A 27550-nucleotide genomic window follows, 5' to 3' on the forward strand; every position below is an offset into this window, starting at 1 on the left:
CTACGTATTAATTGGAATGAAACTAAATGTATTCTAATCTAAACACCTTCTGCTGGAAAAGTTATGGGTACATTGTTTTTCGATTCCGAAGGATTCTTGCTTGTGGACATCATGCCAAGTGTAACCACCATAAATTATGAAGCATATATGACGACACTGAAGAAACTTCAAGCTCGACTGAGTCGTGTTCGACCACATCGGCAAAGGTAGAATGTTTTTCTGTTGCACGACAATGCACGGCCACATATCAGTGAAGAAACCATGGAAGCGATCACAAAACTCGGATGGACAACACTGAAACACCCGCCTTACAGTCCTGACCTGGCTCCATGTGACTATCACCTGTTTGGGAAACTGAAAGACTCTCTTCGTGGAACAAGGTTTGAAGATGATGACTCCCTTGTGCACGCTGCCCAACAGTGGCTCCAACAGGTTGGTCCAGAATTTTACTGTGTGGGTATACAGGCCCTGGTTCCAAGATGGCGTAAGGCAGCTGAGAGGGATGGCAATTATGTGGAGAAATGAAAATATTGTTCCTAAAGGATGTATCTACACAGTGTAAAACTTGCAAACGTGTAAAATAAAAGATGGATTTAAAAAAAAATTGTGTGCATTTCTTTTGGAGTGACCCTCGTACATACACGGCGTAGTAATAGATCACACGTCTACAAAGATACTGCAAGTAATATATATAAAAGGAATTTAGATATAAGTAAGATAATAAGAAATGGGGCGACGAATTTTCTTGTTTGTCCAAAGTAAAGCAAGTAATTCTTTAGTTCTTTGTATCATATTTGCAAACATTCAATCGTTAATTTCGAAACTGTATAAGATGCAAACTGTAAAACATGAGAACATCATAATGTTGTAAAGAAAAGTATATACACTGTATACCAAGGCTCAACTACACAGACACTAACGCTCAATACAAATAAGAAGTGCCTTCGCGGAGATGAGTCTCGAAGTGATACTTCCAAGGCTCGTTTTCCGTTTATGGCTTGGGCGGATTATGAAAGTCATTGTAGTGACAAACAGTACTGTCATATCTCATACGTAAACCAGTTGAACCTAATCTCACGATATGCATACATATAGCTGTAACCATAGCAGAATAGAATAAGCAAATTCAGATAAGATAGTTTTGAAGTGTTTACAGAAGGCCCCTCTCCACCTTTCTTTCTTATCTAAATCTTTCGTCTATTAGTTTAGTTTTAGGAATAGAATAAAATTTGTTTTCCTTTCCCAAAAAGTACTTTTTGTATCACATGTTCTGTAGTTAACAGTGTACTCATAATTATGCAGAAGACAAGAAAATTAACAGCACTGAGAGAGCTGAAGAAAAACCCGAAGTCGTCCTCTGCAGCTTGTTGCTAGAATTCGTCAGCCAACCGTGGTTACCAAGGTGGTGTGTCACTTTGTAATGTTAATAACTAAATATATATAATCTCTGTTTCGATTCAAAAGAAAGCAGATGCTGAGAGATATGAATGTTACCAGACTATCAGTTTAATAAGTCATGGTTTGCAAAATACTGCCGGCCGCGGTGGCCGTGCGGTTCTGGCGCTGCAGTCCGGAACCACGGGGCTGCTACGGCTGCAGGTTCGAATCCTGCCTCAGGCATGGGTGTGTGTGATGTCCGTAGGTTAGTTAGGTTTAAGTAGTTCTAAGTTCTAGGGGACTTATGACCTAAGATGTTGAGTCCCATAGTGCTCAGAGCCATTTGAACCTTTTTTTTTTCTTTTTTTTTTTTTGCAAAATACTACTGCGAGTTCATTACAGAAGAATGGAAAATCTAGTAGAAGCCGACTTCGGGAATGGTCAGTTTCGATTCCGGAGAAATGTAGAAACACTTGAGCCAATACCAGCTCTACTACTACCCGTAGAAGATAAATTACATGAAGGAAAACCGAAGTTTATACTATTTGTAGACTTGGAGAAAGCTTTTGACAACGATAACGGAACACACAAATGCTGAAGGTAGCAGGTTTTTTGTCGTCATTGACTCTGTAAAGTCTTCTACCATGGGAAGCAAGGAGAGGATATTGATTGGTGGGCGGTATCATCTTTCTGTAACACAACTGCACAAATGTATTAACAGTGTTCTTCATTCTTGAGAATAAGAAGCTACTTACCTTTAAGCGAGTTCCTGTGCTCTTCCGTTGTAGTCCACGCTACCCTTACCGCTGGTGAAGGATCACTCCGGCTATAAACACTACACTCATGTAGCTGGTGACGTGAACTGACAGATGCCAACCACACACATAAAAAAAAAAAAAAAATTGCATCACCTCGGTCCCGAAAGTTCCGGAACCTGTACAGAAAAATGGAATAGATATCAATATAAACATTGCCGCCCTTCTTATTGTCCATGAAAACCACACATTGCATGTAGTACCACAATACAGCGAGACCTAAAGAGGTAGTGGTCCAGATTGCTGTACTCATAAGTTCCTCTAATAGCCAGTAGCACGTCCTCTTGCACTGATGCATGACTGTATTCCTCGTTGCATACTATCCACAAGGTCAGAAAGGCACTGTTGGTCCAGGTTGTCCCACTCCTCAACGGCCATTCCACATACTTCCCTCAGAGTGGTTGGCGGGTTACGTCGTCCATAAACAGCCGTTTTAAGTCTATCCCAGGCGTGTTCGATAGCGTTCATGTTTGGAGAACATGCTGGCCACTCTAGCCGAGTGGAAGTCATTCACAAGATGTGCACGATGGGGGCGCGAATTGTTTTCCATGAAGACGAATGCCTCTCCAAGATGCTGCCGATATGACTGCACTATCGGTCGGAGGATGGCATTCACGTATCGTACAGCCATCACGGCGCCTTCCATGACCACCAGCGGCGTACGTCGGCCCCACATAATGTCACCCCAAAACAGCAGGGAACCTCCACCTTGCTGCACTCGATGGACCGTGTGTCTAAGGCCTTCAGGCCGACTGGGTTACCTCCAAACACGTTTCCGACGATTGTCTAGTTGAAGCCATACGCTACACTCATCGATGAAGAGAGCGTGATGCCAATCGTGAGTGGTCCATTTGGCATGTTGTTGGGCCCATCTGTACCGCGCTGCATGGTGTCGTGGTTCCAAAGATGGACCACGCCATGGATGTCGGCAGTAAAGTTGCGCATCTTGCGTCCTATAGTCACAGTTTTGAGTCGTAACACGACGTCCTGTGGGTGCACGAAAAGCATTATTCAACATGGTGGCGTTGCTATCAGGGTTCCTCCAAGCCATTATCCATAGGTAGCGGTCATACACTGCAGTAATAGCCCTTGGGAGGCCTGAACGAGGCATGTCATCGACGTTTCCTGTCTCTCTGTATCTTCTCCATGTCCGAACAACGTTGCTTTGGTTCACTCAGAGACGCCTGGACGCTTCCCTTGTTGAGAGCTCTTCCTGTCACAAAGTAGCTACGTGGAGGCGTTCGAATCGCGGTATTGACCGTCTAGGCATGGTTAAACTACAGAAAACACGAGCTGTGTACCTCCTTCCTGGTGGAATGATTGGAAATGATCGGATGTCGGACCACCTCCGTCTAATAGGCGCTGGTCATGCATGGTTGCTTACATCTTTGGGTGGGTTTAGTGACATCTCTGAACAGTCAAAGGGACTGTGTCTGTGACACAATATCCACAGTCAACGTCGATCTTCAGGGGTTCTGGAAACCGCGGTGAAGCAAAACTTTTTTTGATGTGTGCAGAATAGTGACTGAGCTAGTAACTGAGCTGAATGCGACAACGATCTGCACTGAAACTGTCTGCTACTGGGTTGACTGTCCGTGACTGACTGACCCTCTGGTCCACGGCGGCGATATAAATACTGGTGGTCGAGAGGACGTTGGTGGCGTGTTGCTTGTAAGTCTGTCTTTGGCCTCTCTCCTGATAGGCACGCTTGATTCAGCTCTTATAATCGATCTTCATCAACCTTTTTGCCGAACGGTGTGCTGGCGACAGCTTACACCAACATAACAGGGGTAAAATATATAGAGCGAAAGGCTAGTTACAACTTGTACAGAAACCAAATGGTAGTTATAAGAGTTAAGGGTAATGAAAAGGAAGCAGTGGTTGAGAAGAGAGTAAGACGAGGTTTTAGCTTATTTCCTATGTTATTCAGTCTATTTAATTTGTTCATTGACCAAGCAATAAAAGAAACCAAAGGCAAATTTGGAGAAAGAATTAAAGTATGGGGAAAACGATAAAAACACTGAAGTTTGCCAGTGACATAGTAATTCTGTCAGAGACAGCGAACGACATGGAAGAGCAGTTGATGGACTTGACAGTGTCTTTAATGGAGGATATCAACAAAAGGAAAACAAGGGTAATGTGATGTAGTCGAACTGAGTCAGGTGATGCTGAGGGATTTAGATTAGGAAATAAGACACAACGTAATTGATGAGGTTTGCTGTTTAAACAGATTGTGGCCCAAGTAGAGAGAATATAAAATGTAAACTGGCGATGGCAAAAAGAGCATTTATGAAAAAGAGAAATTTGTTAACATTGAATATAAATTTAATCTGCAGGAAGGTTTTTTTGAACGTATTTGTCTCGAGAGACTCGTCCGACCAGGCAACACGTTTCGATTCATCAACAGTCCGATGATGGTGGTGATGGGCCCAGTCGAGGCGTAAAGCTTTGTCTCCTCCTGGGTACACCAGTGGTTTGTGTCCTCCTGGGTACACCAGTGGTTTGTGTCCTCCTGGGTACACCAGTGGGTCTCCGGCTCCGAAAGCCCATATCGACGATGTTTCGTTGAATGGTTCGCACGATGACACTTGTTGATGGCCCATCATTGAAATCTGCAGCAATGTGCGGAAGGATTGCACTTCTGTCACGCTGAACGATTCTCTTCAATCGTTGTTGGTCCCATTCTTGCAGTATCATTTTCCGGCGGCGGCGATGTCGGAGATATGATGTTTTACGGAATTCCTGATATTCACGGTACACTCGTCAAACGGTCGTAGGGAAAATCCCCACTTCATCGCTGCCCCGGAGATGCTGTCAGACACTTGTTGTCTTAAGTAGGAGTTGCCGACCGCAGCGCCGTACTCTGACTGTTTACATATCTCTGTAATTGAATACGCATGCCTACGCCAGTTTCTTTGGCGCTTCACTGTATATGACTGCGCATTTTGATTGCATTGACTTACAAGCTTAAATTATTTACACCACCAGGGACCAGACCTTAGTAACACAAATTTCAACATAGTAACTCCACTCGCTCCTGGGAAAAAGGGTTCTTAATGGAACGTCGGCGAAACAAAGACTGCGCTTTGTTGGCAGAACACTTAGAAGATGCGACAAACCCACTAAAGAGACAGCCTACATTACACTTGTCCGTCCTCTGCTGGAATATTGCTGCGCGGTGTGGTATCTTTACCATGTAGGATTTAAGGAGGACATCGGAAAAGTGCAATGAAGGGCAGCTCGTTTCGTGTTATCGCACAATAGAGATGAGAGTGTCACTGATATGATGCGCCAGTTGGAGTGGCAGTCAGTGAAACAAAGGTGGTTTATGTGGGGCCGACGTACGCATCTTGTAAGTGATCTGCCAACAGAGCGCAGTCTTTGTTTCGCCTTTCCCACAATATTATCTTCGTGATGTTTCCAATTTAAGTTGCTCGTAATTGTAATTCCTAGGTATTTAGTCGAATTGACAACCCTTAGATTTGTAAGATTTATCATATACCCTAAATTTATCGGATTTCTGTTGGTACCCATGTGGATGACCTTGCACTTTTCTTTGTTTAGTGCCAATTGGCACTTTTCGCACCATACAGAAATTCTCTGTATATCATTTTGTAATTGAAATTGATCGTCTGATGATATTACTAGACGGTAAATTACAGTGTCATCTGCAAACAATCTAAGGGGGCTGCTCAGATTATCACCTATATCATTTTTGTAAATCAGGAACAGCAGAGGGCCTACGTCACTACCTTGCGGAACGCCAGATATCATTCCTGTTCTATTCGATGATCTACCGCCTGTCACTACGAACTGTGACCTCTCTGAGAGGAAATCACGAATCCAGTCACACAAGTGAGACGATAATACATATGCATGCAATTTGATTAATAGTCGCTTGTGAGGAACGGTATCAAGAGCTTTCTGGAAATCTAGGAATATGGAATCGATCTGAGATCCCTTGTCGACAGCATTACTTCATGGGAATAAAGTACTAGCTATGTTGCACAAGAACTATATTTTCTGAATCCGTGTTGGTTATGTATCAATAATTCATTTTCTTTAAGGTGACTCATGATGTTCGAGTACGGTGATATGGGTCTGTAATTCAATGGATTACTCCTATTTCCTTTCTTGAATATTGGTGTGACCTGTGCTACTTGACAGTCTTGGGAACAGACCTTTCATTTAGTGAGCGGGTGTATATGATTGCTAAGAAAGGCACTATTGTGTCTGCATACTCTGAAAGGAACCTGATTGGTATCCCATCTGGACCCGATGATTTAGCTTTCTTAAGTGATTTGGGTTCTTTCGCAACACCGAAGATATCTACTTTTATGTCACTAATGCTAACAGCTGTTCTGGTTTCGAATTATAGGATATTTACTTCGTCTTCTTTCGAAAAGGAATTACGGGAAACTGAATTTAGTAACTCCTCTTTAGCGGCACCATCATCGGTAACATTTCCATCGCTATCGCGCAGTGACGGTATTGACTGTTTTTGACACTGGTGTACTTTACATACGACCAGGATCTCTTTGGGTTTTCTACCATATTTTGAGACAATGTTTCATTGTGGAAATTATTAAAAGCATCTCGCATTGACTTCAGAACTAAATTTCGAGCTTCCGTTGAACTTAGCCAGTCTTAAGGATTTTGCATTCCTATTTTATTGAGTTACGAGCTTAACTTTTTTACAACAATAATCGCATGATTCATCGTATCGAACTCGGGATGTATGTCTGCCAATAAGCGATCGTAGTACATAGTACACTACTGGCCATTAAAATTGCTATACCACGAAGAGGACGTGCTACAGAAGCGAAATTTAACTGTCAGGAAGAAGATGCTGTGATATGTAAATGATTACCTTTTCAGAGCATTCACACAAGGTTGGCGCCTGTGGTGACACTTACAACGTGCTGACATGTGGAAAGTTTCCAACCGATTTCTCATACACAACCAACAGTTGACTGACGTTGCCTGGTAAAACGTTGTTGTGATGCCTCGCGTAAGGAGGAGAAATGCGTACCATCACGTTTCCGACTTTGATAAAGGTCGTATTGTAGTCTATCGCGATTGCGGTTTATCGTATAGCGATATTACTGCTCGCGTTGGTCGAGATCCAATAACTGTTAGCAGAACATGGAATCGGTGGGTTCAGGAGAGTAATACGGAACGCCGTACTGGATCCCAACGGCCTCGTATCACTAGCAGTCGAGATGACACACATCTTATTCGAATGGCTGTAACGGATCGTGCAGCCACGTCTCGATCCAAGAGTCAACAGATGGGGACGTTTGCAAGACAACAATCATCTGCACGAACAGTTCGACGACGTTTCCAGCAGCATGGACTATCAGCTCGGAGACCATGGCTGCGGTTACCCTTGACGCTGCATCACAGACAGAAGCGCCTTCGATGGTGTACTCAACGACGAACCTTGGTGCACGAACGGCAAAACGTCATTTTTTCGGATGAATCCAGGTTCTGTTTACAGAATCATGATGGTTGCATCCGTGTTTGGCGACATCGCGGTGAACGCACTTAGGAAGCGTGTATTCGTCATCGCCTTACTGGCGTATCACCCGGCGTGATGGTATGGGGTGCCATTGGTTACACGTCTCGGTCACCTCTTGTTCGCATTGACGGCCATTTGAACAGTGGACGTTACATTTAAGATGAGCTACGACCCGTATCTCTACCCTTCATTCGATCCCTGCGAAACCATACAGTTCCACAGGATATTGCACGACCGCATGTCGCAGGTCCTGTACGGGCCTTTTTGGATACAGAAAATGTTCGACTGCTGCCCTGGTCAGCACATTCTCCAGATCTCTCACCAACTGAAAACGCCTGGTCAATGGTAGCCGAGCAAATGGCTTTTCACAATACGCCAGTCACTACTCTTGATGAACTGTGGTATGGTGTTGAAACTGCATGGGCAGCTGTACCTGTACACGCCATCCAAGCTCTGTTTGACTCACTGCCCAGGCGTATCAAGGCCATTATTACGGCCAGAGTTTGTTGTTCTGGGTACTGATTTCTCAGGATTTATGCACCCAAATAGCGCGAAAGTGCAATCACATGCCAGTTCTAGTGTAATATATTTGTCCAATGAACACCCGTTTACATCTGCATTTCTTCTTGGTATAGAATTTTAATTGCCAGTAGTGTATGTGACATAAATTTCAACTTGATACTTACACCTGTCGCTGAGGAAAATAGGTCTTAACAGTCGAACAGACAGACGAACAACAGAGCATTCGTAGAGAGGTTCCGTTTTTTCCGAGTCAGGTACAGAATCATAAAAATTTTAAAAAGGCTGCCCGGAGATGCTTTCCATATCGCGAAAAAGAAGTAAGATAATGTGAAACGTTTTGGTGTTACGAGCCAGAAAGTGCGTAGCTCCGCGGAAAGGGGAGGCGAAATAAGTGACTAAGAAGATGTAAGAGACGATATGGAAAATTAATGAAGGAAAGTGGGCGGAACCAGTATCGCGGCACGCCATCGGCAGATAGCAGTACAGAGACGGGGGATTCCCCCTTACAGGAGCGCTGAGAGTGAGGGCTAGGCCAGGCAGGGGAGAGGCGTGCCTGATTTACGGCGCCGTTGCCACAGCTCGGGTTGGGGGGGAGGAGGGGGGAGGAGGGGCGCTAATGTAGCTTCGGCGCGTGACCCGGCGGTCACGTACAGGCTCGCAGCCCGAGAGCTACCCCTCCTACCAACCCGAAGCCGCTGCTCCTTTCCCCACCACCGTGGCACTAGCAGATAAGGCGCTTCGGGCACACACCTGCCTGCAGAGTGCAGGCGCGGTAATTGTCTGCTGCGCGCGACACCTAACTAATGGCTCCCTAATTGATGCACGTGCCGCAAATGCTGATCCCCGGCGATGCCTCGGTTCTCCGGTTTCGCCAAGAAAGCGACACCGGAGGAGGGTGCAGCGCAGATTTCCAAGAAAGGGCAGAGTTTACTCATGAAAGTCGCTCCTATTACAGCTCCGTTGTCGCTAGTTGTTTGGCGTTCTTTACGGCAGAAGCTCAGCTGCCGCCTGGCGTATCCCTGGGTAGTAGCACAGCACTACTGCTGTTCACAATTATTGTCCATTATTCCCATTTAGGAGAGAATGAGAACTCGAGTCAATCACAGCTTCATTTTCTTCTTCTTCTTCACTTGCCTTCTCAAAAATTTCTCCTTAATTGGTTCAAATAGCTCTGAGCACTATGCGACCTAACTTTTGAGGTCATCAGTCGCCTAGAACTTAGAACTAATTAAACCTAACTAACCTAAGGACATCACACACATCCATGCCCGAGTCAGGATTCGAACCTGCGACCGTAGCGGGCGCTCGGTCCCAGACTGTAGCGCCTAGAACCGCACGGCAACTCCGGCCGGCTTTCTCCTTAATTCACTGTGTTTTTATGAATGGCGAGTCTCTCAGGATTTACTTGCTCCACGACCACGACTCCAGTATAAATAACAAGAGGATGCTCAGCACTGGTAGTTGAAGTAGAAATCATTATTTCTATAGCAAATCGATTCCAATCACCACGTGACCATCATCAGTGATAGAATCAAACCCCTGTGAACTTATAAAGGCAAGCAATAAAACTGCAATGACTGCACCGTCAGTGAAGAGTACGTGTCAAACCAAAGGTACAAAATTATACAAGTCCACAGGGCGTTAAAGCTGATTATGGTCACGCAGTGAAAGAAGTCGATTTGCAACATAAATAAAGATTTTTCTTTCAAAGACCAATGCTGAAGATCCTTTTGTTATTGCACTGAAGCGCCAAAGAAGCTGGTACACGCATGCGTATTCAAAAAAAAAAAAAAAAAAAAAAAAAAAAAAAAAAAAAATTCAAATGGCTCTAAGCACTATGGGAGTTAACATCTGGTGTCATCAGTCTCCTAAACTTAGAACTACTTAAACCTAACTAACCTAAGGACATCACAAAAATTCCATTCCCGAGGCAGCATTCAAACCTGCGGCCGGCTGCGTATTCAAATACAGAGATATGTAAACAAGCAGAATATGGTGCTGCGGACGGCAACGCCTACATAAAACAAGAAGCGTCAGGCGCAGTTGTTAGATCGGTTACTGCTATTACAGTAGGAGATTTAAGTGAGTTTAAACGTGGATTTGTTGTCGGCGATCGAGTTATGGGACACATCATCTCCGCGGCAGCGATAAAGTGGGGATTTTCCCGCACGATCATTTCACGAGTGTACTATGAATATCAGGAATCCGTTAAAACATCAAGTCTCTGACACCGCTACTGCCGGAAAAAGATCCTGCAAGAATGGGACCAACAAGGACTCAAGAGAATCGTTCAACGTGACAGAAGTGCAAACCTTCCGCAAATTGCTGCTGATTTCAATGCTGGGCCATTAGCAAGTGCCATCGTGCGAACCGTTCAACGGAACATCATCGATGTGGGCTTTAGAAGCCGAATGCACACTCGTGTACCCTTGATGACTGCACGACACAAAGCTTTAGGCCCCACCTGGACCCGTCAACACCTACATTGGATTGTTGATGACTGGAAACATGTTGCCTGATCGGACAAGTGTCCTTCGAATTGTATCGAGGGGATGGACGTGTACGGGTGTAGGGACAATCTCATCAGCCCATAGACACAGCATGTCAGCAGAAGACTGCTGAAGCTGGTGGAGGGTGTGCAGTTGGGGTGATATGGGACCTCTGATACGTCTAGATAGGACTCTGACAGCTGACACGTACAATAGCATCCTGTCTGATCATCTGCATCCATTCGCGTCCGTTGTGCATTCCGATGGACTTGGGCAATACCACCAAGACAATGAGATACACCCCTGCCCTCGTCCAGAATTGGTACAGAGTGGCTCCAGGAACACTCTTCTGAGTTTAAACACTCCAGACGTGAATATTATTGAGCATACGTGGGATGCCTTGCAATATGCTGTTCAGAAGAGATACCCATCCCCTCGTACTCTTACGACTTTATGGACAGCCTTGCAGGATTCATGGTGTCTGTTCCCGCCAGCAGTACTTCAGACATTAAGCGAGTCCATGCCACGTCGTGTTGCGGCACTTCTGTCTGCTAACGTGGGAAATGAAATGAGCGTATGCCATCGTTGGCCGGGATGCTCCTATTCGGGGAAGTTCGGCCGCCACCGCAAGTCTTATTTCATTCGACGCCACATTGGGCGACTTGCGCGCCGGTGATGAGAACTAAATGATGATGAGGACAACACAACACCCAGTAACCGAGGGGAGAAAATCTCCAACCTGGCCGGGAATCGAACCCGGGCCCACTTGCATGGGAGGCGAGCACGTTACCACCGAGCTAAGCATGAGAGGTGGCAGAAGCCCCTTCTCATATTTCTATCTTACTATGAGTAATTCGATTTTCCTCTCTAATTGCATGCGGTGAAAAGTTGCTATTCCTTCACACGTGGACTTCCCACGGAGCGTGTCTCGTCGCCTGGGTGGTTCGGTGACAGGCGAGTTCCGCTGAGCTTGAAAGGCTTAAGCTGACGGGTGTGAGGGAGTCGAGTGGATGCTTTCCAGAAGCCGACATTGCCATAAGAGCGGGAGCGACACGCCCAGATGCGCCAGAAGGGGCGTCTGAGCTAGATATTTCGTTACTTCGCAGAAACTTAGTGAAAACACTTTCTGGCGGGCTATCAGAGGGGCGTGGGAATAACTTGTGTTCCCAGGCATTCTTGGCGGGCAAATTCCCGCGTTTTCTGCAAAATCGCGACTGTGATTGGCTTGCTCAGGGCATAGCTCTGTGACGTAGCAAAATCGGTGCAGAAATTGGCGCCAAGAATCTCCATTGGTGGAATGGTAGTGCTTCGGCAATAGAGTGGAATTTTCCGCTGGTTTTCGAGTTGCTGATTGGAACGTTTAGCCACGGCCACTGTCGTGGGGGCGGGAATGTTCTGTGTTCGGCTTGTACGGGTGCTATTGAGAGAGTCGGCTCTCGCCTTTCAGTCGGCGTAGGTTACAAGACTGAGCTCTCGCTACTCTGGACAGTTTTATTTATACTTTTATTTAATTGTAACTGTTTGACGAAGTTGCTGAAGTTTCGACTTCAAAGTAACTTTCCGAGTACAGATGGCAATTGAGTGTTCTGCATACAAGCGGCCTATGCTGTCTGTCTTGAGCAGTTTTGGCTAACGTTGACTGTATCGGAGTTACTGTGTTACTTCACTTGTTAAAATCAGTCACCGTACCATCAGTGATAGTGTGGCGAGCCTTCTTCGTCTCCCTCAGAGGCGCATTTGTACTGCTAGGAAGTCTTTAGTCTGGAACAACCCGACCAGGATAATTTATTTCGGGCTATACTCGCGACATTATCATCACCACGACGGGACGTCGAAGCGACCAGCCATCGTCTCCGGTACGCAAGATCCTGTTCTTGCAGTTAAGAAGACAGTTTGGTAATGTATGTCCACAGCACCGGCAAAGCAGGCAATTTTGCTAGGTGATAATCAGAGCTCAGCAGAGCGCGCCTGTTCGTCTTTTTCTAACTATGTTATGTCTTGGGTGTTCATTATCTGACTTCTCACTACTGTAGCAGCAATTAATGTTGGGTTGGCTGTGTGTTTCTCTTAAGATTTGATTTGTAAGTAATTGGCTCCACATACCACTTCGTCATAAATGTCTCAATCTAGTTCAGGGACAACTTCACCTTCACAGCGTTTAATTGAGTATCCAATTTGAGCCAATTTGTTGTATTGTAAATGTTTCATGTGTTTTGTTTATTATTTTGAGTTTAGTCATAATAGATCATATTGTTATTTTGGACAGAAGTGTCATTCTGTTAATTGGTAGAGCAACTCTTTCATTTCTCACTACGTTAATGAAACTTTCCTTTATTTAACTTATTTATCAAATTAAATTATTGCAGGTGCCAAACTCTTTTCTACGCCACTTGCAGGGTCGATTACAGTCAGTTCGTGTTTCTTTTTAATCCATGTGCAACAGCAAAAGTCGGAGTTAGAATAGGGAGGGGGGGGGGGAGGACTTAGAGCATCATATATATATATATATATATATATATATATATATATATATATATATATATATATGAAGATTCTAGAAGAATTTAGTGTTAAATACAATGCTAGCCCTGCCACCTCGCAAGCAGTCGGACCCCTACACGATATTAGGCAGGTGTATCAGTTTCTTTGGCTGTTCGGTGTACTACTGTTTTTAATCTGTCCATTTTTCCCATTTGTTTCTATTGCTGAAAATTGTTCAGTTGTCTTGCTTCTGATTATACTTTCGAATTCTTCTGTATCCTTAAGTTAATTTCTTCTTCTACAATTTTCAATAGTTCCAGATCTTGTTTTATTTTCTTTCGTCCGTTTGGTCCTTAAGGGACTTGAATTGATGATGTTACAATTTTCCTAGCGAGTCTCTTTTAACCCATCCCATATAGATGTCCGTAGAATTGTATTCGTATTCTCGTAGATTTTTCTGTGATGATGTCCGTGGTTTCGTAGAGTTCCTTTGTAGGTAGTCTGATGCAGGTTCTGTCTCGCAGAACAGTGCTGTTGGTTTCTGCACGACATATGCTTTTTTGTATACACAGGATGTCTCTACTAAAAGTCGCCAGGTGCATTTTCTCTGCTATTTCAGAAAATTTGCGCAATTTCATTTTTGCACTGTGTAACTGGAAACATAACAGGCAAATAGTACTCCTCACTTCTTTCCTGTTACGCCCAGTGTCCATGGAAAGGATCTGATTGTTTCCAGTTGCGAACGGTATGATTTTTCAAAGCGAAATTTTGCGTGCCCATTCACCAGAATGCTTCAGAAGTAGTGTAGTCCGATATTCGTTTTATCGATATACGTTAACAGCGACGGTAAAACACGAAGAATAACCGGTAACCCAGCAGTGACTCAATAGCCCTGCATGCTTGGCGGGTAGCAGTCAGCGGGGGCAGAGCGTTGTAGCCGCTGTCGGTGTCATCGATTTTTCGTCGTGTTTCGTTGCCTCCGTTAATATCTCTCGATTAAACGATAATCGCACTAGACAGATTTCGGATCGCTCTGTCTAACAGGAACGTAAAATTCCGCATTAAAAATCAATGTGTATCCCCAAGATCAATGCTGGTTGTCATACAAAAGACATGGGAGCAGTATTTGTTCGGGCTGACACCAGCAACACACCACAAAAACGGAACTGCAAATATCTGCTGAAACACCAAAGAGAATGTGCCTGACGACTGTTACGAGGACACCCTTTATATATGACCCATGGGTAACTTCTGCGGCTTCTTTTGTTAAGCATACATTGTCCTTACATGACTACACCAAACGTAATTGCTTTTTGATTGTTTTTTTTTCTTTCCTCCATCGTAATTACAACGTAGGGCGATCGAGCTACGAATGAAAGCCCCAAAATATTGAAATATGAAAATTATTCTGTTTCCTTTTTTATTACGTAACTACTTAGCTATGAATGGTGGTAATACACTGCTGTCACAGGATGGAGTCACGCTCTGTAAAGAACATGACGAAGCAAAGCAGCTGAGGAATTAATTATTAAATACTGGCAGAGAGCAAGAACGGAACTAAAGAGACTAAATCTTGGAAGCGGAATTTACTCATAATAACGTTGACCTTACCTTAAATAATGTCAACAGCTTGAGATTTCTTTTCGGGATAGGATGGGGGGTGTTAGGGGGGGGGGGGGGGGGGGTGAGATGTGGGATGTTTCCACTGCTGGTTTTGCCGTTTTCCCTCGGGCTATCGAAATGCTGTTGGACGGCATCATCCTACTCATGGATAACACTCGCCCCCAATAGGCCAATCGGACGTACTCTGCGCTTCAGCGATTTGGTTGGATATACTGGAACATCTTCTGTACAGCTCAGATCTTCTGCCATGTGGTTTCCACATCTTTGAAGATCTGAATAAACACGCGACGACGTTGGTTTCCGTCGGACGGGGAAGTGCGAGAGTGGGTACTGTTGTGAATACGTCAGAGTGCTACCTAATTCTACGGAACAGGAATTGATCGTGTCGTCTCCCGGTGAGATAAACGTCAGAACGCGTGTGGTGATCATTTTTGGATGGAACCATTCCATGGACTCGTTGAGGCAGTTGTCATGTTTTTATTTAGCTCCCCCTCATACACACATGGCAGGTCTCGTGGTTTAGTGCTAAAGCGCACGTCTGGAAACCAAGACGTCGCGGAACCCAGTTTCACACAGGCCACAGAGTATTAGTCTTCGTTTTATCCTAGTCTTCATATCTCAATGGTGTGAGGAGTCGCCAGAAGCAACACTTGCTTCGGAATCCACGTTAAACTGTAGGTTGTCTTTTCCCAGTTGGAGAGCTAGAGTAGGTTAGGGACAGGGAAGTCGTCAATATGGCCTCAGTAGAAAGACTCGCAATTGCACGCTTTTATTATGCATAAGACACTGCACCTGTTATGACCTGCAGGTTATCCTGACGCAGTTCAGATTGGTCATAGGGATTATGCGTTGTGCGGTGTCTCTGGTTTTGTCTGGATTAGCTTGTTTTCAGACAATGCAATTTTGCACGGAGACGCAGACAAAATTTCGGTTCTTTTGCCATTTATTTTTTGCCGTGGGTCTGTCATATTTTGGCAGTGGGTAAAAACTGGGTAGGCCTACACCTGTTCGTACATCAGCACTATAAACTTGATTTGTTTCAAGTTCTTTGTTTTTTCCTGGTGACTGCACAGTTCAATCGTCTGTCACTGAGGGGCGGCACTTGTCTGTGGGCTCCTGTAGGACTCCTTTGCCTTTTTCAGTTGTTCGAAATTCGCATATCTCAGTGTTTTCGGATGGAACAAAGTCTTCTGCTGTGAAGACATCCACGCTGTGGATTGCGGCTACTCAAGAATATGTAGTTCGAAAGCCCACAGCTCGTGGTCGTGTGGTAGCGTTCTCGCTTCCCGCGCCCGGGTTCCCGCGTTCGATTCCCGGCGGGGTCAGGGATTTTCTCTGCCTCGTGATGGCTGGGTGTTGTGTGATGTCCTTAGGTTAGTTAGGTTTAAGTAGTTCGAAGTTCTAGGGGACTGATGACCATAGATGTTAAGTCCCATAGTGCTCAGAGCCATTTGAAACATGTAGTTCGAAACGAATAACTCACATCTGTCTGGGTCTTCCTGGATTAGTAACCGTTAGAAACAAAGAGGGAGCGGGAGATGAACAGAGCGAGCGTAGTATTTACCGCTAAATTACAGCGTACTTTTAACCGAAGCGCTACATAATTTGAAAAAAACATCACAAATGGCAGTCCCTGCTTGGTTCCGCTGTTCATCGTGCCCTGGTTTTTTCATCACAAAACGGTAACTCTTTGGGAAATATTTTTATTTTATAGTGTATATCTACAAAGTGATTATTGCTTTCGATATGCAACTTAGATTGTGTAATTCGCGACAAAAACATATATTTACTTTCTATAGCCAATAAATCTGGCGGAGCTCTTTAAGATTACGTTGGTGGCGTTGCTGTAGAAGTAACAATCGAATCTAGTTTGTAACGTATTACTATATTTACGATATTTCTCATCGAGCGACATACGTTATCTCGCACTTCTAGCTGCTTCTCTCACACAAATAATGATAAAAATTCAGAAATTCAGGGTCGCCACCAGCCCAAGCCCTTCCTAACCATTTAGAAAAAAAAGCGGAGCTGGATAATTATTAATTTAATTACTTTAATAATTTAATTACAAGTATGCAAATTTCTTTAAGTATCCAGATAAATAGCACTCCATGTCGTGCATGAAGCAATTTGGCTAATTCAGGATTGGAAATTGGAGTAAGTGGGTAAGATCAACACCAAAGAATTTATCTTTCACGTAGATTATTTATTGTATCTAAGTATTTGGTTGCACATCCTAGCTATACGTAACTGGTGCCTCACTAGAAATATTTAAGTAAGAATTACTTGAGAATGTAACAGAGCACAATTTATCTAACGCAAGAAGAAACACAGAAAACTGGGGTGGGAGACAATGATATTATCATCTCCTTTGCATTCATACCATAAACATATCTCAGTGAGGTTCGCATTACGATTCTAATATGCACTATTCAGGACAGAGGTTTAACCAATACCGTGTTGGATCAAATGGGTCATTGATTACGAAACACGTGGCACAAAATCGACACACAAAGACAAAATCAACTTCCACAAAATATAAAGTAAAAGATCATACCCGCTTCGACACAGTATTGCACTCACGTACTGTTGAAGTGATCCTAACCAGCTTTTTTTAATCAGATTTAGCGTTTGAAATTCTACTTCATCGTTGTTTAAAATGAACAAAGTAACTTCCACACTTTTAACTCAAACACCCAAAAATCGCCTATTTAAAGCAATATAATTATGGCACATTCGGAAAAATAACTCGCTTCACACGCTTCAGTTAAGTTGAAGTTCAACCTGCTTCCTATCACTTGAAACTCCCCTTAAGAGCTACGATCCGTACTCACCAAGCGTTCACCGAAGAGTGTCCCTTTCTCTTTCGAGATTACCTAGCTCCCCGTGCAGCGGAAACCACCAGAGGGGTAGCCCTCCGTCACCAAACTCTCACACAAAAATCAGCGTTGGACACAGCCTTCGGCTAAGATGGGTAAACCTCTCAGTTCAGGTATTGGAAACGTAAGTTGTCATCCTGTGCTCTCCTTCGAACAAGAAGTAACATCGTCTGCTCCCAGCAGACGATGACCAACTCAGCGTTTCCCACAAAACAAAACCGAAACCCCACAGTAAAACACACGTACGATATTCAATAGGCCTTATCTGAGTGCTCAGTTTTTCTGGAAGAGTTTATGAATTGAGCTAAAATCAGGTAGTGAAGTGAATAAGTTGTACCGAATTCGACAACCGTCTTATGAAACGACTTCACAGATACGTTTAAGTTTTTCGCTGTCGGTCGGTGTGTGAGTGTAGAAAAAATGCCATTACGAACTCTTACAAGGCGCGCACTTCCAGCCGACCTTACCCTATGTGGTGCCAGATGTCAACGTACGGGTCACGTCCTTGAAATTACCGTGGGGTGGTTTATGGGCGTAAAGCTGGCTTCCGATATCGTCTCAGATTTGTTCCCCTGGCTTCAGATGAGAATGTCAAATCAAACACCTCTCTACCGTCTAATTTCAAACTGTTGTTTTGTTGGGCTACCAGTTTCCGCTATATATAATGCCATCTTCAGGACTTTTGACCAGCATGTAGGAAGATTCCAACCTTGGTTCCGGTCAAAACAGGATCCAGCACACAATGACTGGTATCTGAACAGTCGGCAGATGATGTTTGTAGACGTCGCTGTATCAAGCAAAAATCTACAGATACCAGCCTCTGAAAGGTGGTCTCTGTTTTGACCGGAACCGAGGTTGGAATCTGCCTATATGTCGGGCAGGAGGCAGGATCGCTGAAACTGGTAGCCCAGTTTGGAAATAAGACGGCTGAATGGCGTTTGATTTGACATTCTTTATTTGACAGTCGTGTCCCGCAACCATCTCTGAAAAGATGGACATAAAGAGTCTTCAGATCAGGCGACCTTGATGGCTAAGGCATCCACCGTGAGTTCACCATCACACTCCTCAAGCACCTGCACCATGATACTGGCCTTGCTAAGTGCTAACGTCAGGGAAGACATTGAGCATGAAGGCATTTAGTGCCCCAGAGTAATATTCATGTATTTCACTTCCGTCATGGTGTCTTCGATTATTACCACAGTTCCCACAGATACCCAGGTGAGTGTTCCCCACCGAATGATACTGCCCCGTCTGGCCTGCATCCATGGTGCAGTGCATGATTTCAGCAGCCATTGACCTGATGACACCGTGTCAGGAAACGGCCTTCCACATTTTCTAAAAATAAACGTGATTTCTACGACTGGCCGACACGTTTCGATTCATCCACTGTTCAATGTCGGTAGTCGCTAGTCCCTTCGACTGTTTCTTCCACCGTATTTCTAAGGTCCTGAGATGCTCTTTGTAACCAGTTGGTCTCTCCAGCCACTACAGTAGTGCAAAGGTCGGGATCCGTGTCTGCCTGGGACAGCATTGTCTGGTGAATCCGTACACTTTTCCTATGTGCCCCAATATGGGTTTGGGGTCTCTCGTATAAAAAAGTTACAATTATTTTCATGCTTAAGTCACCAAGTGATTTCGATACATTTTCTATTAATGACCGTGGTATCTATGTATGCCAGTCTTATTCTATAGATATTCTTATATCCAGAGTGCGTGAATAGTGTCTACTTTCTTCTAAAACTTTTTTGACTTTGCCTCTACTTTAAATGTACCTCCGCGCTCCGTAAACCACTGTGAAGTTCATGGAAGAGACTATGTCCCGTTGTGCAAAATGATTTAGACAAAATATATGTATGGTTCGAAAATTGACAATTGACTGTGCATAATGAAAAGCATTTAGCCATCCACATGAGTACGAAAAGGAGTCCGTTAAATTTCGGTTGAAATATAAATCACACAAAGCTAAAGGCTGTCAATTCAAGTAACTACGTATGGACAACAATTGTGAACAACTTGAATTGGAACGATCATATACATATTGTTGTGAGGAAGACAAACAAAGACTGCGTTTTATTGGTGGAACACTTAGAATATGGAACAGGTCCACTAAAGAGACTGCCTACACTCCGCTTGCTGCCATCTGCAGCAGAATTGCTGTGCGGTATGAGATCCCTGCCAACGGCGTTCATGGAATGAAAACACCAGTTTCCGTCAAATCACCGAAGCTAAGCGCTGGCGGCAAGCACTTGGATGGATGACCGTCGAGGTTTGCCAGGTGCTGTTGGTATGTGGGATACACTCAGCCCTTGAAGGCCAACTGAGGAGTTATTTGATGGGGAAGTAGCGGCTCCGTTCATGACAACTGACCAGTTGCCCCTCCATATCCTCATCCAGTGGTGCCTCTCGGCGTCCGGTCGGTACCGATGAGAATTCCGAGTCCTCTTCGGACAGAGAGAGAGAGAGAGAGAGAGAGAGAGAGAGAGAGAGAGAGAGAGAATCGGATTGTTACTAGATAAAACTGACGGAAGACACTGAAAAAATTCAGAGCAGGGCAGCTCGTTTCGTATTATCGCAGTCACGGATATGATACAGTAATTGAGTTGGCAATCATTAAAACAATGGCTTTCTTTCCTGCAGAAGGATCTTTTCAGAAAATTTCAGTCTCTTTCACCTCGAATGTGAAAATATTTTGTTGACGTCCTCCTACATAGGGAGAAATGATCATAGTAGTAAAATAAGAGAAATCAGAGCTAGCACGGGAAGATTTAAGGCTTCGTTATCCCTGCGCACTGTTCGAGAGTGGAACGATAGAAAAGTAGTGTGAACCATCTGCCAGGCACTTAATGTGATATTATGGCTTTATCCCGTTCCATTCACGTATGGAGCACGGCAAGAAGGATTCTTTAAGTCTTCTCTGCGTGCTATAAATAGTCTGATGTCCTCACGATCCCCATGGGAGTGTTACGTAGGGTGTTGCAGAATTTTTCTTGCGTCATCACTCAAAGTCGGTTCTTGAAACTTTTTAAGGAGACTTTCCGAGGTATTTCAAGAATCTGCCATTGCAGTTCTTTCAACATCCCCGCATCTCTGTGACACTGTATAATCTCTCTTAAGAACGTACACATTTCTGGTCGAAGTTGCAGCATTCGTTATGCATTGTAGGAATTAGTTTTATTTTACTTCCACGTTCCTCCATTTGTAGTCACTTCTAGTTCTTCATGAAGAGCCACCATATTTAACTGCTGGATGGACAGTTGATAACTGAAGCCTGTCTGTCAGTCTTGTATTTAGTTCACTACTAAAACAACAAGCTGTAATCTTGCTATTGCTTTTGTTTTGTTTCATTCGTTCTAACTATGAAGTTTGTACAACAGTTTTGAGTGACATTTACTCCCAAGTTTTCTTGCCGCTTGTACTAAAATTTATTCTATATTTCTGATACCCGCTTTCTGGTGTTTCCTTTATTATTATAAAGTAAACTGTTAAAATTTTATGTGGCTGTATCTTTGTACAACGTGAGGCAGCTAATATACGCCACCGCAAATAAATCCAGAATGAATAAGTATATTGAAATGCAATTTACGCCAGTTTATGGCAGACAACATGACGAATTTCCTGTCGTTCCCAAGAATTTTTATCGTTGATAGTCACCGGATTACGACACTAATTTTGTTTGCTTTTTGCAATGGATCAACATACTTTTTTGTGGCATTTGAAAGACGATTCTAAGAAAACTTCAACGACATAACATGTGTGACACTTGATCAAGTAGTACCAAGATGGCAGCACCTCAGACCACTGTCGCGCCCTCAGGAGAAGAGGTTCCACAGGCCACTGTCACATTATACTGAATGCAAACAAACACCTAAGTTAACTGTTGATCTACAGTTCACATCTGCGCTCGAAGCCCATAATTCTGTGTTCTGCTGTTGTATCAAAAAATGGTTCAAATGGCTCTGAGCACTATGAGACTTAACATCTGAGCTCATCAGTCCCCGAGAACGTAAAACTACTTAAACCTAACTAACCGAAGGATATCACACACACCCATACCCGAAGCACGATTCGAACCTGCGACCGTAGCGGTCGCGCGGTACCAGACTGAAGCACCTAAAACCGTTCGGCCACTCCGGCCGGCGCTGTTGTAGCAATCAGATAACTTGCTCGTTAAGCTATTGAGGCATTCACAGTCGAAAAAGTGAATATGGTTTATGGCTAATGTCCCCCAACTATTAGAGCAGCCGTGTGGTTGTCACTGGTCCCTGTTTTATTGATGGGAAGTATCTCGAGTGCCTAACGTATATTGCCGCCGTGGTTATTAAAAAACTTCATACTGCCCAGAAGTTAATCGGTGTGGTACCAACATGACGTGTGTCCCTTCCATTCCGCACATTTAATGACAAACCCTCACCGGAAAACATACGAAAAACATTGGAGCGGTCGTTCAGAAACGCAAAACGGTCTGCACATTCACTAAACTTAACATTTCTATCATTATATTTGTGGCTAAAATTAAATAAAAAAGAGATCTATTAGGGAACACCGATGACTCTCTAAGCTATGAAGCACCTTATAACACAGTGCTGTGCTGCTCTTAACTCCAGATGAAATTCAGTGTGCACTATAGTTTCTCCAGAATCACTATAGAGCGTGTAGATAAGCTCAAAGTTAGTATTTTAAGCACTTGGCATGACAGCCGTGATAATAAGCACACGAACTGCACCTGAGTTACGTGTTTATAGACATTGGTATAACAGTGCAGATGATTGCGGAACCACTTCTCCCGAAGATGGGACAGTGGTTTATGGCGCTATTATATTGATACTATTTTATCAAGTCCCATACATGTGTCGTTGAAACTTTTTACAAGTTTATTTGAAATGCTAAAGAGAAAGTACATAGTAGAATTAGAAAGAAAAGGAAGTCAGTGTCTAATTCGGCGACTATAAAAGAAGAAAAATATATGTCAACGTCAGGAAATTCACTATATTCTCCGCTATAAGGAAACGAAAACCGCACCTCGATATATTTATTCATTGTGGATTTCTTAGGATGGGCTGTCTTAAACTGAAACACGCTCTGTGTTTTGCATTTACCATATACACATTTCCGTATTGAACACGTCTTCTCGGGAAGTAGTCCCGACAGAGAGAGAGGGAGAGAGGGAGAGAGGGAGAGAGAGAGAGAGAGAGAGAGAGGGAGAGAGAGAGAGAGAGAGAGAGAGAGATAGGGGGGGGGGGGAGGAAGGGACAGAAAGAAAGAGAATGGTCAGGGTGGAGGAAGGTTCGGCATAGAATCTGTGAGAGAAGAGAGGTGTAGAAAACGCAGATTAGAGAAAGAAGAAGTGTGTTGTGGCGCATGTGGTATGACACTGTGGAATGAGGTCTGTTGCGTTGTAACTTCCTTTGCACGCATAAGCGGTTCGTGGAGAGAGAATTCAGAAATTAATTTTTTCTACATCTAACATCAAATAGTAAAAGTAATACTTAATTTTTGTGCTGTATTGCAGCATCAGTTTCTAACAGTAAATTTGTATGTTGAAATATATACACTGTAATGGTACTTGAATTACGTAACCATTACGGCACCCCACCTCAACCTCTCGATTCCTGCAATATTCTACTGTGTTTCTGTAAAATAGTTAACATATTTCTGTTACAACATTCAGATTTGATTTCATTAATGTAGAAGTACTTCGATACATCGCTATGTATATATTGCAATGATATTATTCTTATGTGTATTCTTTCTTTTGTCACTATGATCTTTGACGTACTTGTAACTCTGATTTTTGGTCGCGTAAGCGGTTATTAGAGAGTCAAGCTTTGGTCGTCATGTCAAAAGGACGCAAATTGTTGTCAGTTTATGAAATGTGAACTTTAACAGTGAGGAAGATGTTTTCAAGTATGTTTTATATTAATAAGTGACGTTTTGGAACAAGTGACATGATATTGCAACAAAAGTAATAAAAAAGAAGTGCACCTTAAATTCGGAGTGCTGATTACTTTTTTACATCATAATTGTCCTAATTTGCAAAAGTTTCATCTTCAAGAATGGTTTATGAAACACATCTATAAAACTTTTGAATACCGCAGAATAACACCTAGGCCTCTGTGCATCCGAGCTTTGAATTATCACTACCTAGATTTTCGACGATTGAGCCATGAGTTCACAACGAAACCAGCGTGGGAGACACGAAAAGATGAATGCTTAGTATATCGATTATTTCAAGAAATGACTTTATTAACTGTGCTCTAATGGCACCTGCCACATAATATAACTTTGTTGTTGTCAGAAAATGCAATATTTAGCAGTGTGAGCAACACTACAATCATAATTCATTTTTGACCTTTGTTGTGGTAGGATTGTTAGAATACATACAAAGGTTTACAATTGCGTCAGTTTTCAATACTAAGACGTTCCCGTAGATGACGAGCCCTGACCTCTATGAAAGTCTGTAAATGTTAATGGAATGGCAAACACACAAAAATGGGCTCGTTTGAAATGAAGCAGACCCGCCGCTGGAGCTCCGGAAAGGGGATGCTTGCATACCATTGGCAGTGACGCAGGCGTTCATGCCAGCATCCTACCGCCGCGGTGGCGGTTGTAGGAAACATAGCGGCGTGACGCGACGAACGTGTTTTAATGTGCGGTTGACCGGAAGGCGAGGCGACCGATACCGCATGTGGTAGTAGTGGGAGCGTAGAGGGCAAAAACTGTAGCGGAAGGCAGAGACAGGTACGGAACAAATAATTGAGTACGTTACGTGCAAGCGCTCTTCTGAGATGAAGAGACTAAGCATCAAACAAGTCAGAAGACTGATGACAAACAAGACGGATCACAGTATGTACTGTTCGACAAGCCCCAGTGAAACCAGCCGTGACGCGTGTGGAAGAATGAGCGCTGCCGACACGAATACATTATGTAACTGCGGTAAATTGCAGGACCGCTGTGGGACTCCGCCGGTTCCTCAACGCCCAGCAGCTGTGCCGTATTCTGAGCTAAATCTATAATGAAGTCCGCCTCGACTTGCCGGCGTGTCCGCGGCTTTCCAATACTTGCCGTGGCGACTCTTTGTCAGACTTCAGGAGCGGACATTTCGAGGCTGCTCACTCCAAGTTTCCATTAAAATTTCCCCGGCCTAGCAAGTCCCCCGCCATTTAGCTCGGGCATTCAGGAGCGCTCGGCGCTGTTTCCACGAAACAAAGATCCCGTTAATACCGTCACACAATATTCCCTGCCGACACAGTGTTCAAGTCTGTACACGTTCGAAGATTACTTGCTAACACAATTTCCGTCGACGTACGTGCGCTAGCAATTTCTGAAAGGATTACACGGTGGACGGTTACCGTTTTTTTTTTCTTTTTTTTCCAGAGCAAAGTGTCTCCCTTCCCCCCTTCCTCTCTCGAAAAGTCATGATGAAGATAGCGCACTGGCCTTCCCTTCTGCTGGCGCATGGCTCATATTTTCGTCCAGCTCGTGGCTTCTCCAATTACACAAGTTGTTTAAGGAGAAATATCCATTTAGGAGATGGCAGTGTTGACTAATTCGAATAAAACGTTCCATGTACCATGTGTCTGATTTTTGTTGATTGTAGGGAGAGATTACTAAACAGGTAATTCCCCTTTTCCGGAAATGCTTTTCTTGCAATAGTCAGTCCGCATTTTATATCCACTCTACTTCGACCATCATTAGTTATTTTGCTACTCGAAAGTCATCTGGTATGTAGCGCACAGGCCATATTCGGTCGGCAATGTGTAAAACAGGAAGCATAATCAGCGACAGGCGAGCGCGGATGATCTGCCTTACAAAATCCAGTATAGCCATTGCACGTTGCGAGGAAAGCCGACCAGGTGGGAGGGGGGGGGGGGAGGGGAGGATGCGAGGTGGGGAAATAGTTCACGCAACAGCACCTAAGCGGAAGCCGGGAGCATTTCCACACCAGCAACCGTGTGGAAGTGTGTAGAGGAAACCTCAGTTCAGTTGTACATAAGTTCCCCAATCATAGTGTAATCTTTGGTGGATACTTTCATCATCCAACCGTTAATTGGGAAAATTACAGTTTGGTCAGTGGCTGGCGTGATAAATTCTGTGAAGCATTATTAATTGCCTTTTCTGAAAAGTGCCAAGAACGTGTAGTTAGGAATCCCACTCATGATGGAAACACGTTGGATCTAATAGTAATAAACAGACCTGACCTCTTTGACGATGTTCACATCGATGCAGGTAACAGTACAGTGGCGAGTTTGTGTGAACAATGAATACTAAAGTATAAAGGACAACTAAACCACTCAACAAGATATATATGTTCAGTAAACTAGACAAAAAATCAGTAGTGTCTTATCTCAATGAGGAGCTTGATACATTCAGCACAGGGCCGCAGCCTGTTGAGGAAGTGTGGCTGAATTTTAAATGACCATTTTATCGCGCACTGGATAGCTATGTACGCAGTAGAATAGTCCAGAATGGGAGAGAAACTCCGTGGTATACAGTCGCTGTAAAGATACTCCTAAAGTAACTGAGACTACTGCATGATAGATGTAAAAGAAAGCGTAGGGCTACAGATAGAGAGATGATGAATTGAAGGCGTTTCACTGTTGAGAGAGTAATGAGTGATGTCTTCAATGACTACCGTAGCAGAATATTGTTAAATGATCTTTCACAAAACCCAAAGAATTTCCGGTTGTATGTGAAGGCTGTTAGTGGCACCAAGGTTAGTGTCCAGTACCTAGGGAGTGAAACAGGAAATAGAATTGAGGGCAGCGAAGCAAAAGCTGAAATGCTTAACTCTGTTTTCAGATGTTCCTTTGCAAAGGAAAACCCAGGAGAATTGCCCAGATTTAATTCTTGCATCAGTGAAAAAACGAAAGTAACAGGTATTGGAGTCAGTGGTGTTGAGAAATAGCTGAAATCATTAAAACTGAACAAAGCTCCAGGGCCCGGTGGAATCCTTGTCAGATTCTATACTGAGTCTGCGGCTGAGGTAGCCCCTCTTCTAACTACAATCTATCGTAGATCCCGTAAGCAAAAAGCTGTGCCCAGTTCTTGGAAAAAAGTTCAGGTTACACCTGTCTACAAGAAGGGTGGTGGAAACGATTCACAAAACTACCGTCCAGTATCCTTAACATCGATTTGTTGTAGTATCTTGGAACAAATGCTGAGCTCAAACGTATAGAGGTATCATAAGCAGAAAGATCACCTCAGTGCCAAACAGCATGAATTCCGAAAACACAGATCATCAGAAATCCCACTTGGACTTTTCTCACATGACGTAGTGCAATCTTTGGATCAAGGTAATCAGGTGCAGGCAGTGTTCTTGGTTTCCGAAAAGCACTGGACTCAGCACCACAGCTACGCTTATTGTCAACAGTTCCATCATATCAAGTTAAATTTGTGACTGGATTGGGGACTTATTGATAGGGAGGACACAGCATGTTTTCTTGGATGGAGAATCATGGTCACATGTAGAAGTAACTTCCATTCTACCCAAGAAAAGTATATTGGGACCCTTCCTGTTCGTGAAGTATATTAATGACCTTGAAACATGGACGATAAATAGTTTGGACAAGGAGAGAATAGAAACTTTCGAAATGTGGTGCTACAGAAGAATGCTAAAGATTAGATGGGTAGATCACATAACTAATGAGGAGGTACTGAATAGGATTGGGGAGAAGAGAAGTTTGTGGCACAACTTGACTAGAAGAAGGGATCGGTTGGTAGGACATCTTCTGAGGCATCAAGGGATCACCAATTTAGTATTGGAGGGCAGCGTGGAGGGTAAAAATCGTAGAGGGAGACCAAGAGATGAATACATTAAGCAGATTCAGAAGGATGTAGGTACCA

Source organism: Schistocerca gregaria, chromosome 2 (genome assembly GCF_023897955.1).
Source record: "Schistocerca gregaria isolate iqSchGreg1 chromosome 2, iqSchGreg1.2, whole genome shotgun sequence".
Classification (NCBI taxonomy): Eukaryota; Metazoa; Arthropoda; class Insecta; order Orthoptera; family Acrididae; genus Schistocerca; species Schistocerca gregaria.